A 16013-nucleotide genomic window follows, 5' to 3' on the forward strand; every position below is an offset into this window, starting at 1 on the left:
GGAAAGAAATGGCAGCTTTCAGCAGAAAAGCAGGCTCCAGAGTGTGAAGTCAGAAGTACACATGCTGGATGGATATTTGCAATCCTATGGCTGCTTTATTGGTCTAAAATTAAACTCCAAATCTCCACTTCTCTTTTGAGTAAGCAGTTCCAGATTCTCTGAATAGAGAAATGCTGATGTGACTCTGCTTGCTGTGGACTGGGAGTTACAGTGGCCACGTGTGCAGTTTTGGAAGGTGCAAGCTACAGGGAAAATGGCTGAATAGCAGCTATAAAGCAAAAGTACCTAATGAACAATATTCACAAAGGTGTTGAGATTTAAGTTTCATATGAGACCTTCAGTATATATTTGGACAGTCTTATATCTTGAAACAGTTAAAAAGAGACAGGGGCCCTGCCTGGACCACCTCCGGAGGAGATGAGCCACAGTTCTCTGTCATCCCTAACATATACAGGCAGCCCACAGAAAGAGGTTTGTATCCTGGTGCTGCACAGACACTGGGGCAGGTGTACCTGTTGACTGACAACCCAGCTGCTTTGAGGACAGTGGTAAAATCACTAAATTTTCCCTTTAACTATGAAGGATGTAGGGAAGGCAGAAAGATTCCTCTAAAACAAAAGCACCCACACTAGCAGTGGCATGTCTTTCTCAAATGCAATGAGCTCCAGTGGCTCTTGAGATCAGGTGGTAAAGAAAGTGGTTGTTCAGCTGAGAAAGGGTCCTCCTTCTTCAGAGATGCTGACAAGCATTATGCCCGCCTCGTAACTCCTTTCATGGAAATGGGCTAGCAGAGTTTATTGCCACTTATCTTTTACTGCTTCTTTCCTGGCTTTGGTAGTCAATTAATGATGAATAGTTTTACTGAGAATGACCTGGGCAGATGAGAGAGTTACACCAGGGATAATCACTTAGGACAGTGCCTGAATGAGGAAACTTGAAACCCTGCTCCTTAGAAGACAGACTCCTGCCTGACCTCAAACTCATTTTGAGCAAATATCAATAGGCAGATTGTCCTGGACTTTGGCTTCCAGGACCCTGAGTCAAGTGACAGCCTTTCCAAAGAGACCATATTGAAGAAGACGCTCCCACACACTTTAAGAGAGAGTTCTGAAGTGTTTTATGTAAACGCACACACACAACAGATGCCTCTGGAGAACTGTTCATTACTAACTCCAGTGCATTACAGAAATGGGGCAATTCACAATAGTAAGTGCCTCAGATATGTACAAATAAACTTGGTAGATCGGAGGGAAGAATTGTAAGAAGAAATACTCTTACTCCTCAGTTAAAAATGTTCCCAAGCCTTATAAGAGGACTCTGAACATCCACCAGGGCACATCATGCAGTATGTCACACTCACTTCAATGAAAGTAAACCCTCCTGACTTGATCCATCATGAGCAAGATATTTGCATTGTCTAATGTGAAATTCAATTATGAATACAGACATTATCTTCCAGCTGCTATCACCATCCGGCTACATCTTTCAAATGGCTTCCTGAAGGGATTTAGTTGTCCCTTAGTCAATGTTACACAATCCCTGCAGAATATCTTTTTCCAGCACAGAGATTTCCTTCTGTCTCCTTTTCTGTTTGCATTCATTTATTCCTTTCATAAAAAACTACTTACTATCCTTATGCTTTCCTTCTAAGGGAGGCCTTGACCCTACAAACTCTTATTCCTGAGCTTTAGCTCTAGACTCAGCCAAGACCCTACTGCATAAATATGTACTTGATTGAGGCACTCAGATATAACCTACTTAGGGAAGGGATCTTTTATGCTTCCAAAGTTAAATCAAAACTTCTCTTTGTAACACAATGCAACAGAGAATGCAAACACCAGCAAGCGGCTACTGAGTTAAAAGCTTTATAAAACAAGAGAGGAGTGAGAATTACTTACCTGATTGTGACACTGTTCCATAAAAGTAGAAAAAAATCACCATTACATCCAGATCTGCAGATTCTCTATTGAAAGATGGTAGAGATGACACAATATACAAAAACTGGAATTACATTCAATTCCTATTTTTTTTTTCCAAGCAGTTAAGAGCAGCAAAAAGGAACCTGATTCAATAAATCTGAAGTCTTATTTGACAAATAACTGACCAGATCTGTACCATTAAACCTTTCCACTGGGGAAAATTACATGCTTCCACTTGGATTTCCCTGACATAAATAACCCTCTTCACTTGCAAACACTACAAGGCTATACACAGGTAAGAAAGACTTAATAGTGGAAAGATAATATGTCATAAACCTAATGTGAAAATCTGGTATATTAAGGTATTTCAATGTTTGTTTGTGTATGTACAGAATACTCCGATAAAAGCAATACAAATAATAGACCCTTAGCCACATGATGGTGCTTACTCACTATTATCAATAAGCAGTAGCCTTTCTGCACATCTAACTCCATTTACAAGGAAGTTGCTCACAAACCTTACGAAGGATTTCTGCCATAACTATGCTGTGTAACCCCAAGCCTGTAGAAACTCCAGACAAAAAAAGGCTTCCTGCAACCACCTGCTGCTATGGGACTTTGGCATGAAGGTCCTCAGGCTGGACTCAGCCCTTTGAGAAGCCTTTACTACTGATTCCTCCAAAGAAGTCTTCATAGGAATAAAGTGCAACCCTTGAGAACCCAAAAGCACTCTTGGTGCTCTGGAGTGACCTGTTTTTCTGTATCCCTGGGAAGCCTTCTCCACACACTATCCTGGCTCATTTCCAGCTGCAGGCATAGATAGAAGTTGGTGATAGAGATGATGGAGAAAACCTTATCTGAAAGAGATCTTCCTTCTTCAAGGGAAAAGTAATGTTTCCTCCTGCCTTGCCACACAGCTTAAAGTAGGAGACAACAAGAATACAGAAATGATACTGTCCTTAGAAGTTGCGATGTCTCTTCTTCTGTTGTACAGCACTGCAGTATATACTTATGACATTTTTCTTTCTGTCTTCCTGTATTGATGCAGGCAAATTGGAACTGACAATGTTTCCATAACCACACAAACCTGGCAAATCCATTTTTGTTTTCAGCAAAGCATTTTGAAAAAGAAAGAATATTACTGATAGGGGAGTGAAAAGAAAAAACACCTGAAGAGTTCCCAGACCTCAAGAATTACCATTTGGAAAAGTCATGTCAATGAAATACACATAAATAAAAAAGGAAAATGAAATTCTTGATTTCTGATTACTATCATTGCTTTAGTTGAGACCGAAGGAGGTTTAACACTCCAAGCAGAAGGCATGGAAGCCCATTAACTTTAATATATTGGACTCGTATTTACATTAGCACTCTACATTTAAGAAAAATGTACAGAATTTTTTTTCTCTATTTATGTAGACATAAGCGTTGTCTCTACAAACCACACAGCTCAATACACAAAGAGGCACAGAAATGTATACACTCAAAAGCAATCCAGTGAGAGCAATTTAATTTTCAAATTTAAATGAATGCTTTGTGCATGTTACATACCAAATTAAAAACTACTAGGAAAGTTCTATATTGTTTCTTGCATCCCTCTAAAACCAAAATGCATATTTTGAATCTAGAGTATCTTATTTTCATAGGAAAATGAGAAAACAAAAATAGCACATATTATGGAACATTTCCATTTTTCCCTCTGAAAGATCCTCTCTCTTGAACTTAAAGACCTGTGAATGGAGGCTAACTGGGAAAGTTAAACCTGGTACTTGATGTGACTGGTTAGCAAGGTGCCAAATGAAGGGGTGAAGGACCCCCATTATAGATGGAAGAAAGCCCTTGATTTTCCTTTGGTTCACATTTAGTTAATAATAAAGTGGAAAGACGTTTCACACAACTAGTGAAATCCTCCATCTATCCAAAAAGAAGCCACAGCACAGCCAAAGCAATTCAGCCTTCCCACGGTGCCCCATGGTGGAGCTCAGTCACCTACTGAGAGACCAGCTCTGTCACAGAGCCATTTCAAAGTATGGCCAAAAGAGGCTTCTGATTTAAAGCCAGCTGCAGCAGTCATACCTTGTAGTGAATCATCATCTCCTGAGCTTACAGGCTGAGATCACCACCTCATGGTATGCAAGCCACCAACCTACCTATGTGAAAATAAACCATTCATCACTCATATGCGGACTGGATATGAAAAAATGACCTAGAAATCTATGGGTTTTGATTCCTATTATCCTCCGCCCCTGAGTCATCCTCCTGTCACAGGAAGCTTGTTGTGACATATTTTGTGTGGGAGGAAGGTTTGGGGATAGGGACAAACAATCCAAACTCAATTTTGTCCTAAAATTATGCATAACTCAGAAAACAGACAAATGAAAGAACAAAATGATTGTGAAAGAGAAAAGACTAGTAGCAAGGAAAAAACTTCCTTGTTGCATACTGTATCTTCATTTGAATTACAGAATTAATCTGAATGAATTATATTTTTTAATTTCTTTAACTATGATAACAGTCACCATGCACTAGTGGTTTTAGCAGTATTTTCTCTTTATATGTATGACTCAAGAATTACCATAGCAACTTGCTTCCTAATTAGCCTTCAGTTAGTAACAATCAATATGATTAGACAAGGTCAGTGCTGGAGCAAGCTCTGTAGATTTTTAAAAAGGCTACTGAGAGTCACTAATGGCTATAAGAGGATGAGTGGGATCCTGGACAATCTTCCCCAAAGAATGGTTGCTATCGTTCACTCTTCAGTGAATAAAAGTAGTCATGACTAAGGATACTCCTGCCATTTACCTGACTACAGAAAGCTTTTAACCCATCAACAAGTTCACAAATTCTGAAGAACAGAAGCATTCCTACATTTGCAGACAGAAAGATGCCTTGTGATCACACTGCTGGGAATGATGTCAACTTCACACCATCATAAACCAAGAATAAATATGTTGGATATTTTTATCAGTTTCCCTACATCTGAAATCAGCGCTCCTATGTGGGAAGGCTACATGAAACCTGGAATAAGGTGAGGCTGAACAGTTCATGTGAATGGGATTTAAGCAAGTGCTGGGATCCCATTAGAAAGTTCTCCCTCTAGTGACCTAAGTGACTGCCAATCTCTGACACAATTTGCCCCTTATTTTTATGGTCTGTTAATATGTTATTGCTTACCCTGAAAGCACTGTGCCTGGCAGCACAGTTGGATGAAAACATGGTGTGCTATTCAGAGTTACTCCGGGCCTAGGGAACACAAAACAGGCTCCTCGGCACTGACAGATGAAGGCTCATGAAAAGCCACTCGTTAGCACTTTAAAATCTGCTACCAAGAAACACAGGCAAAAAATATATATATTTTTAAATAAATGGTGTGTGTCATCAGTTATGCTGAGGCATGAGGCTGGCTGTCACAGATGGACTGTGATCTATTTACTTGCCTCTTTGTAAAAACGTGTTGACGCTTAGCTTGGCCCTATGTTCTTCTTCTGGAGGTAACCTCTCCTCTGCTGCTCAGCCCTGCACAGAGGTCTGGGCTCAGGGAATGGAAGAGCAAAGGCTGCATACAGTGAAATCATTATGGCAAGGAAGTCTGGATACTGCTGTATAACAACACTTCAAGCAAGCTTTGAGGCAATCTGTCTCAACCTTCCTCTGCACAGAATGTCCCAAGGAATAAAAAAAAAGCTTTTAAGTTCAAAAAAGACAGCTTTTATTAAAATATAAACTAGGATAATTAATTTTAAAGCAGAAAAACCTCAAAGGAAAATGGCTAGGTGGAAGAGAATGGAAAAGAGTTTATACACCTCTCTCCCCTTACATCCAACAACTTTGGAGAAGGTTTAGAGTTCCTCAGTGACTTATTCCAAGTGGCAGCAAGCCCTGCTCAGACCTCCTTGAAACTGTGTTCATTACCTCTGGGGCTACTCCTCAGTGCAGTCCCTGAGTGGAACATTTGCATACCTGACTGCAAAACTCCTGCTACTTGTAGTAGCTCCAAGCTGCTCCGCATTGAAGATGCTCATTAGCCTGCAAAGGAAATGCCCTATCCCACTGCCTCCAAGGAGCTCTTCTGCTGTCACTTTTCCTAAGGTGCACCATCTAATTGGGAACAGAAATAGTAAATAATAAAACAAATCTATTTCAATGTATCATGCTCCTCCCCTTCCCGCAGTGCAGGTGGGAAAACCCAAAGTTTAAGAATCCAGCACAAGAAGTCTTAAAATTATAGAAAACAAATCTGAAAAACATATAATCATAAAATCTCATTCAAATTAAATGGTAAAATTGACAGAAGGATTAAATATGTTCTAATGAGCACCTTCATGTCATAATTATACTAGAAAAGATAAACATTTTCAGATAAAGACGTAATTCCTTGTACTCTTGAATAGACAAACAAGACAGAAGTAAATAATGTTTCCAAATAAGAAAGAACCAGTTTACTTTGGGCCACAAATGAAATTCTGCATGACTCCTTCTTTTACTGGACAAAATTCACAGCATGCAGGTAACACAGAGAAATCATTCAAGGAATTTATGCTGAGCATCAGCATCAGGCAGCTGTTCACCATCGTGTATTACATACATTTCTCCTCCTCAAAATAGGATGAACAAAATACTTTTTTTCTCCATCTGGAGAATCTATTCCATAATTGTTCTGGAAACATTCTCTCTAATGTCCTTCTTCAGCAATCAGCATTAGTAGTTTTCAGGGACAGGGTTCTGAACTAAGAAAGTCAACAGCATGTCATCATTCCCAGCTCCCAATCCTCTACTGTCTGCATATATTCATTCATGTGTAGTTTACACACAAACAATATACACAAATGGTATGCGTTTTTTTGTTTTTGTTTTTTTAATCAAGCACATATGTGGAGATCTTCATCAAAAACACATTTCTGCTCAAGAAATCCAAACAAATATTCACAGTATTTTGTAAACAAATTGTTCTTGGCTTGGTCACAAAGCAAACAATGTGCACAATGAGCCTCTGGATTTACACCTGGGATGAACAGAGGCTAGCAGCATCTTTTATAGAAAAATCAAAATGCAGCTCACTAATAACCATGAAATGCCCAACTTCCTCTCCACTGAGCAAAACACCCATCAAACTAATGATTAAATCCACATCAATCATTTGGCATAATAGAAAGAAAGGCTGTGCAATATAATGTTGTCGGACAATCAACATCTCCTGCTTAGAAAATAAATGTCTTGACTTCATCTCAGTGTTTGTTTCCCATAAATGCTGAGGTTTCTATCAGCATTTGTATAGCAATGGGAAGCAATTCTCCATTGCAACATGCCAATTCCAACAGCATTATTTCTAAAATAAAAAGGAAAGCTAGATAAAATCAATAAGAGACTGAGTTTCTGAAGTCCTCCTGAAACTGAATTACCATTTCCGAACCCGTGCCAACCTTCCTCTCTTTGACAAAAAACATTCAACAATAACAATAAGTAAGAATAAGTATTGAAGAAAATCCCAGTTAGAGTATGCCAGGAACAAGGTCACACCTTTTGAACTCACATACTGTCGTAGATTAAAAAAACACAGAAATGAGATTAATAGAAAAAATAATAAAAAAAAATCCATTTTATGATGAAAAAATTAAAAACTTTTCCACAAGAATACTTCCCCCTCCCCCCACCAGCAGTATTTTTTCAAACAAATCCAGAAACTGGATATACCTGGAAGTATGCAGCACTTCTATGCCTCTTGATATATGCCATAACCCAAATTCCAGCAGACTCCCACTAACACAGCACTGTGGTGCACCAGGAACCACAGGCCCTCACACCAGCAAGCCTGCCAGGCAGCGAAGATGGAGGTGCTCCACAGCCAAGTGAACAACTGCAACATCTGTACTTCTACATGCACGTGTTTGAGTTCTCTCAGAACTGTCTTGTTATTCCTTTTCTCACGAGACTGTAGATTTTTCCTTTTTTGGTGGAAAGAAGCCCTTTTGTAGTAATTCTCTTGCAACTCCTTTACAATTCCTTCCCTGGCTTTTATCATGGAGATTCTTTTTGTCAGCAGTCTTGATGCATATTTCCATAGCCAAACAGTGCATTGTGTGAATTATTTCTTGCAAGTTTTTTTTAGTTTGTCACTTAATGGTTTTATTTGAAATCCTGTGCTTGTTATAGCATTAGAATGGGCAGCAGTAATCATTCCTTATCACCTTCCCCGCTTAATCCAGTCTGTACAGACCACTTCAGCATCCTCTGTCAGATGTGTCCATCCGAAGTTCTCGCCTACCCCATTCTTCCTCAGATGGAAAGCACCCATGACAGTGTTCATTTTGGTGAATATTTTCTTTGTTCCTCATACTTACCATTTCCATTTGGTAGGTTCTTGGATCACTGGGCTTACATCTTCTATTTAGAGCTACGCATTTTAATCCTTAAACTTCATTTTGAGTGAATGTGGTTAATTCAGAACCCATATTGAAACATATAAAAAGCAATTGTTTTTCCCCATGCACATTGTCTAAGACTTGTAGAATTCTAGAATCAGCTAGTTTCATCTAGGAACAACCTTCAAGATCAAGTCCAACCATCAACGCACCCTGCAGAGTCCCATCACTAAACCATGTCCCTTAGTGTCTTGTCCACACATTTCTGAAATACCTCCAGGGACAGGGACTGCACCATTTCCCTGGGCAGCCCATTCCAGTGCTTGACCACACTCTCTGTGAAGAAATTCTTTCTAACGTCCGACCTAAGCCTCTTTTGGCACAACCTGAGACCATTCCTCCCCTTCCTATCATTTGTCGCCTGACTCCAGTACTGAGCCCTTAGGAGCTCAGTACCGCCGGTTGTGACTGGCTGCCATCTAGACTTTACTCCATCCACAACAACATTTTGGGCCCAGCCATCCAGCCAGTTCTTCACCCAGAAAATAGTACACCTGTCCAAAAAATGAGCAACCAATTTCTCCAGGAGAAGGGTGTGGAAAACAGTATTGAATGTTTGCTGAATTCCAAGTAAAAAACATCCACAGCTTTCCCCTCATCTACTGATCAAGTGCCCTCTTCATAGAAGGAGATCAGGTCAGTCAGGCAGGACCTGCCTTTCACAAACCCTTGCTGAATAGGCTTGATCACTTGGTTGTCATGGATGTGCCATGTGATGGCACTCAGGATGATCTGCTCCATCTTCATTTAGGCTACATTTATCTGATTTGCCTGTGTCCAGAAAGGCACAGTTAAGTTTCCTCTTAAAGCAGAATGGGAAGCTACACAAGCATTTTCCCACATTTTATCTTTTATGAATTCAGGTAATGTGAACATGTCACACGGGGGAGAGGCATTAAAATATTTGGCATACATTCAGGAAAATGGATTTCCATTTTTTGCTTTAACTGTCATTGTCTAGACAACCATAAAGCAGGACTGAGAAATGATATCCAAGGTGATTCTTCTGTTCAAGTTTCAGTTTCTAATGTTGGTTTTATACTGTTAACAAATAAAGATTATGCTAACAAATCTCACAGATTTCATTCTTGCTCAAGCAAACGAATTAGTGACAAAAAGTATTTTCTTTTTTTCCTTTCTAAATACGTTTTATCAAAAAAAGCAAGTATCAAGACACCAAATCACACAGAAGGAGTTATGGAATACCCTGTTTTTTGCACTCTAATATGTTTCCATTAAAGTATGCAAATATTAGTATTATTTTCTGGGACTTTTAAAATAGGGAAGTTAGAAAACACTGATAAGGACATAATGAATTCATTTTATAATTCTTAGCTTCTTCTTTCCAGTGCTTTTATTGTCATTTTTTTTCCACCGAAGTATTAGTAAAACTTTTAGATCAAGCTACACATTTACTGAAGTATTACAAAGCTGTAATTAAAATCTTTGCTCTTTGGCACCAGAAGTGACTTACTGACAAGAATATTAAACACCTACTTCATTTGTTTTGTAACTGTACAAGGGATGACAACAATAACAGCAAATGTAAGACCTCTTCCACAGATAAGCTTTGGCAGGGAAAATTAGAACGCCAAGTGAGGATGCAGCAAAAATTTTATAAATTGTATTAAAAAAAAAAATAGCCTTGGTTCATTACTTTGTATTTAGAACACAAAGCACAGCTTCTACTTTCAGAAAATAAATTTAATTAAGAACACATCAGACCTCATATGTTTTTGTACCAAACAACACTAAAATTTGCTATCCGTGGTTGATATTTGCAAAGGTTAGAGAGTGGTCATTTGTAGTAATAGCATTCATTCTAGAAGGAAATGTGCCTAAGCCATGCTGAGAAACAGCTGCAACATGCAGTGCTTTGCCAAGCTCCTCCATTGATGATATGTTACTGGTGCCCTGGGAGAAGCTCGCATGGCTGCTCCCCATCAAATCCCATTTATGGGAACCCATTTCAAAGGGCAGAGCACAGCAATGGACAAATGAAGACTGACACCTTGGATGCTGTTGGGCTAAGGAATGCATTCAGTGCAAGATTAGCTCCTTTACGTGGTTTTGCTGCTGAACCAGTGACCTGAAGTGCCAGCAACACCTCCAGTATAGACAAGAGATGGTTCAAAATCACTGATCACCACTAAATGTAGACAGTCAACTGTGACAGGAGCATCTGAGACTTGTTAGTCTACCCACTGGAACCTGGAAAATTCCTGTGATTGCTCACAGCCCTCATACCTGTGTGTGGTGGCTGGGCAGCCCTGTAGCTGCCTACTAGTTTACTCAGGGTTAAACCATGGAGATGAAAGGCAAAGTTCTTTATCATAACAGTGGCCCCTGTGAGAGAGTTATTCTTTGGAATGGTAGCCTGAAATCTCAATTTCTTTGCTTCTGCTGGTTACTGGTCTTAAGGTTTTTGAACGGTAGTCCTCTATTCCCTCAGAAAAAATACATATTTAGACTCATTTAAATGCATTCAATAACATACTTATTTCTGTGCCCTGCCCTTAAGGTGCATACTGTTACACATAATTTCCTATAACATAAATTAGAATTCAATATCCATTAAGTTACACCTTGAGAATTTACCCTGGAGTATTTGTTATCAAAGTATGATCCTTACCTGATTCAGTACACATTTTGATACACAGAAAGCACTGCATCACCCTTTCACCTTAGGGATCTAAATAAAAATTTTCTGTAAACACACACTACTTAATTTGAACATCACAGTAACTCTGACAAATCCATATTTTACTTCTAGAAAAAAATTAGTAGAGTTTTCCAATAGGAAAACTTTCCAATAGGAAAGGAACTCCCACCTAGAGACAAGTTCCAAATGTCTTGGTTACACTGAATCTGTTTTCTCAAACAGCTTTAATAGCTGTACTTAATCACAGCCCCTTGCATACTGAATGAGGCAGAACACAGTACATTATGCAAAAACACCTGGAGAAATTGCAACATGCCAGCCAGCTTTCTTATGAGCAGAAGTCATAGACTGCTTATCCCTAGGTGATCGTGCAATTTCTGCCATCCCCTCTCATCTTTCCCCTCATTTTGGGCTGTATGCTGCTGAGAGTTATAGAATCACATGTTTGGGCTGACTGAAACTTGTTTCAGGAGCAGAGAGAGTGATGGACATCCCTTAGACAATTGCTAACCCTGCCAGTTTTGATGGATACTGCTGAAGAAGGTCTGGATTGTAAACACACTGATTTGCCAGGTTCAAATTTGCTAAATAAAACAAACACAGTCAGCGACACTTTCTACTATGTCAGTCTCCTGATGAGACTTTTAAAATAAAGCCAAGAACTTCACTCCTTCTCCACTCATAGGAAGCAAGTTACACCTTGATTTGGTAACCTCAGCACATGTTTCAAAATATTCTCCTGAGTGGTCTTCACTGTTTCCAAATACCTCACTTTGGTTTAGACAAAGCATTAAATTTAACTCACTTTGAAAAAGAAAGTATGACTTGCCTTTGAGCTTACAGAGGCAAATGGGAAAGATTTTAGCATCGTGCATCAGGTTGGTTGTCATATACAAAATATGCTGGTGCCCATGTATCTAGGCCACAGCAGAATCTGTCTGAACCATCACAGGGTCAGCAGTCCCAACAAGAAAACATAATGGCTTGAATGACCTGATTGATGAGATAAATATGTGATCCAAAGCTATTTTCTCTACAAAAATCACGAGGATGGTATAGATAGCTGGTGCGTACATTTCTGCTGTCTTCCATGGACAGAAGTCTTCAGTTTACAGGACTGTCAACTCCAACAGGTTCCCTCAGCCCCAGAAGTTTAACACTTTCCAGGATTTTCAAAGCTCGTAAAGGATCTGCCTCATCCAGCTCTGCTGAACACAGTATGGTTTGTGTTCTTAAAATTTGCCTTTGCACAAAACTGCAGATTTTGGGAGCACATCATGAAACAAAGTGCTATTTTTCGTCCTGAATCTTTTAAAAGAAGAAATAACTGACAATGAATTTTCAAGGGAATTGTGCCTCAGGATACAAAAGTAAAGGCTATTTGGCTTACACAGGGTGAGGCAGTACTGTTGCTTCACAACAATATCACTGTTCAGAGAAACCTCCTTCCACAGTGCATCTTTCCTTTATGACACATCAGGAGCATGACGAAAGTCCTAAGCCAGACTTCTTTTGTGCTCCAAAAATCATTACATGGGTATTTCAAAAGCCAAGGGAGATCAGCATCCTCAGTCTACTTCTATCATCCAGATAGTGATTCAAAGCTGAAATTGCTCTCTGGCTTCCTTGGTTAAGTTAAACTAGCCACTCATCCTGGGATTTGAAATCAAATCTCAGAGTTAGTTCCAGGAATTCCTGTTTGCTTTTTCCCAAGTGGGACTGAAGCATTCACCTCTCCCTAGAGTACTAATGTATTCTAATTCTCCCCATCATTAGTTCAGCCACTGAGGATCAGACCAAACTTCCTATAAATATGATGCATTGTCAGGCATTGTTAGACCACCACTCAATAATTTACTTTGCTACACTGTAGAATCAGGAGGAAACTTAGCAAGATAAAAAGAGAGATTTCAATACTGCTTCAGGCTTTATTTCCAAATTAAGTACTTTTAGTATAGGTTGAAAATGACACAGGAGCTGCAGAGCATGTTGGATTGATTTTGCCAGGTATGTGCCTACATGGTGTTACCTTTTAATTCAGTAACTGGAGAATTTATCTGTCCTGGTAGTGTAAACAAGTTAGTTAAGCAGGAGTCTAGAAAAGCTGCCATGTTCTGGTTGGCTAAGACTTCTTAGGAACAAACTAAATATCAATATAACAAGAATGACTAATTCGCTTCCCTTCCTGCTAAATTAACGTGAAGCCAGAGCTATGCATAAGTTGCACAGCTGGTAGCAAAAAGCTGGTTAAGCTGTTCCCCAGACCCGTGAGTCTCTGACACACTTTTCAATAAGAAAATTGAAAGTTACACCATAACAAAGAGAGATCTCAAATGATTACAACCTTTCAATATGTTTCGTAACTTGGAACATTTTATTTAACAAAATATATTTTTCCTAGAACGTGCCTGGGGGAAAGCTTTGTCTTATAAGACATTGTGCAGAATGGACACTTCATGGTTTTTCAGTAACTCTAGGAATCCAGATGGGCAAGAAGAAAAAGACAAGCTGGAAGTCTTTCAAATAGGCTGTCATTCTTTCAAAAACCACAAAACAGTAAAAATATCCCAGTGACAATTTTCTTCTTTTTCCATTATCTGTGTTTGGCAACAGATGAAAATAAAGATTTTGATTTGTAACTAAAAATGAAGGGAGGGAAGATCATATGCTTCATGTTGACAATTCAAAGTCACACTCATTTTTTCCAGGAGTTACAGTCACTAGTATCCATACTGGAGGTTCCTCGGTCAGTACAAATGAAAAGAAAACAAGATATTCCCTGGGTACCATGGCATGAGTCTGACTAGAACTATCTGACTGGAAATATTCAACATATTGTGGCAAAATGCCTTTGATCAAAGCTTTCAGTTATTTGAGTGTATAGGATGAAACTGAAGTGCATACAGAAAGCAGAAACACTGAAAAAAAATACTGAATTATTTTTGTTTGAAAACCTACCATTATTGGTCATGGTATTCAAAAGCCTTCATTCACTTTGCATGTAAACTCATTTGAGTTAAGATTATTATAGAGGATTACTTCCTGATTTAAATTTAACTTGCATTCAACCAGCTGATCCCCAATGAATGATTCCAAAGACGACTGCTGCCTGCAATTTGTGAGCCTTAAAACCTACCTCGTTCTGAGAAACACTGTTGGAAATCACCTAGAAATGGTAACTGATGGAAACATTACAGATTTTTTTTTTTTTTGAGATACTGTTTTGAATCAATAACACACTTGGGAGATATTGTCACTCTCTTCATTTTCAGTCTACTTAGTTCTACGTGAACACATGCGCATACTACCTTGAAGTATCTCATTTGTATACATCAGGCTATCTACATTTTACCACATGGAGATATCACACTATTATTAGCTCTTTTCCTTAAATGAACTGAAGTTTGCTTTAATCTTCCTTTTTGTGCATGATCTTGCAAGAGAAAAGAGGCTTTCACACAAAGACTCTGTTTTTATATGTAAATATATCATTTGATTACACACTTTACTTGGTCTCCAAGTTATCATGAATATTTCTGATCAATGTTTTATGGATTAAGTTTAGGATTTGTTAGCTTTTTCAAATTTTATCTGTTTGCCACACCATTTGCATATACTACATTCTTTGTTGATGTTGATTGGTCTCATTTACATATTTATCACACTTTTACTTTCAAAGGTATTTTGCTATAGAATGTCCCCATTTCTTCTCCATGTTCTAATAGTACATAGATATACTTTCAAATTGAGCTCATTTCCATTAGTAATTATTTTGGTTAACAATAAATCGCCACTTAGAGACATCCCATTCATGTGATGGTTAATTTCATAGATATCTGGCATACGGTTTCTGAGTAATTAAAGACAATGAGAGCAATTTATAATGCACTTTGCTGCCCACTTCACAGTCTAGCGAGCTGAATGTTTTTCCATAAGGACCACATTTAAAGGAATCTAGCATGACTGCGAAGAAACAAGTTCCAAAATAACTGGTGACACGGCACTGACCTTTTTCCTAACTGGTGATTCCTGAACACAGAAAATAAGATCATTTCTCTTGTTTTGTCTTTCTTTTTTCTTTTTAAATTAAAAAAAAACCAACAAAACAACAACAAAAAAGACAGTTTTCGGTGGTTCTACTTGCTGTCAACCAAAACCTCTTGAAACCCTCTAGCATCTTCACTTCCTATTGTTTCTGGTGTGCTCACCTTCCTCTACAACACAGGAGTATGAGGTGATAAAAGGAGAAGACGATGCAGAGAAATGCAGGCAATTGATTCCTTTCCAGTTTTGCCCTTAAAAAAAACAGAACTGAAAATGGCACTGATACTGAAGTGCATTTCCCCACTGCTACTCAGACCCTACTTGGACAAACAGTATATCTGTGACCCTCTCTCCAGTGAGGGTACAAACATTGAATGGATTTCTAAACAAAATGTAATTTACTTATATATGAAATAATTCAGAAAAATCATACATGCCCCAGAATAATTCATATTTCACAGTGAATTTTATCTTTCCTGGTGCTAGCATCAGTTAACCTATAGATTTTTGGTAGCTAAAGAATTCTAGGAAACATATGACCTAGCATTTTCTTCCTAGTGGTGGATGGCTACAATACATTAACCACAGCAGACTAATAGGTACCTGATACATCTGTTCATTGAAAGTGCTCATAATTGTAACTCCAGGCTTATTAGTAAAATTCACAGAAATTAGATGCTTGCTCTCTTTATGTTCTAAGAATTTCAGAACTGTCATCTGCAAGAAACTTCTCATGTCCTCCCAGCCATTGACCACAACTCTTCATGTGCAATTGCAACGGCACTCCCTGCTGAACCAATCTTTTGACCAAGTACAGCCCACCTGCTTGATATAAAAATGTATTTGTAACAACAATGCTTTGGGACATGTTTTAAAAAATGGATAAAATCTGTTTGTTTTTTTAAATAGAATGATGAAACTAGGTGGAGCTCGGAGACAGAGGCTGCTCACAGGCAGTAAAAGGAGTTG

At 38.6% G+C, this 16013-nt stretch overlaps 1 protein-coding gene across 5 annotated transcripts in view; it reads right to left on the minus strand.

Annotated features, from left to right (window-relative positions):
• FSHR (follicle stimulating hormone receptor) overlaps window positions 1-16013 on the minus strand; it is a 100717-nt gene that overhangs the window by 31210 nt on the left and 53494 nt on the right. For 2 of the 5 annotated variants that reach the window (XM_021390913.1, XM_021390912.1), the window contains exon 3: window positions 1899-1963. The exons of the other annotated variants lie outside the window; for them this stretch is intronic. The gene's annotated coding sequence lies outside the window, so the exon portion shown is untranslated. The remainder of the gene's footprint in view (window positions 1-1898; window positions 1964-16013) is intronic. 5 annotated transcript variants of the gene reach the window in all.

This window comes from Numida meleagris, chromosome 3 (assembly GCF_002078875.1).
Source record: "Numida meleagris isolate 19003 breed g44 Domestic line chromosome 3, NumMel1.0, whole genome shotgun sequence".
Lineage (NCBI taxonomy): Eukaryota > Metazoa > Chordata > Aves > Galliformes > Numididae > Numida > Numida meleagris.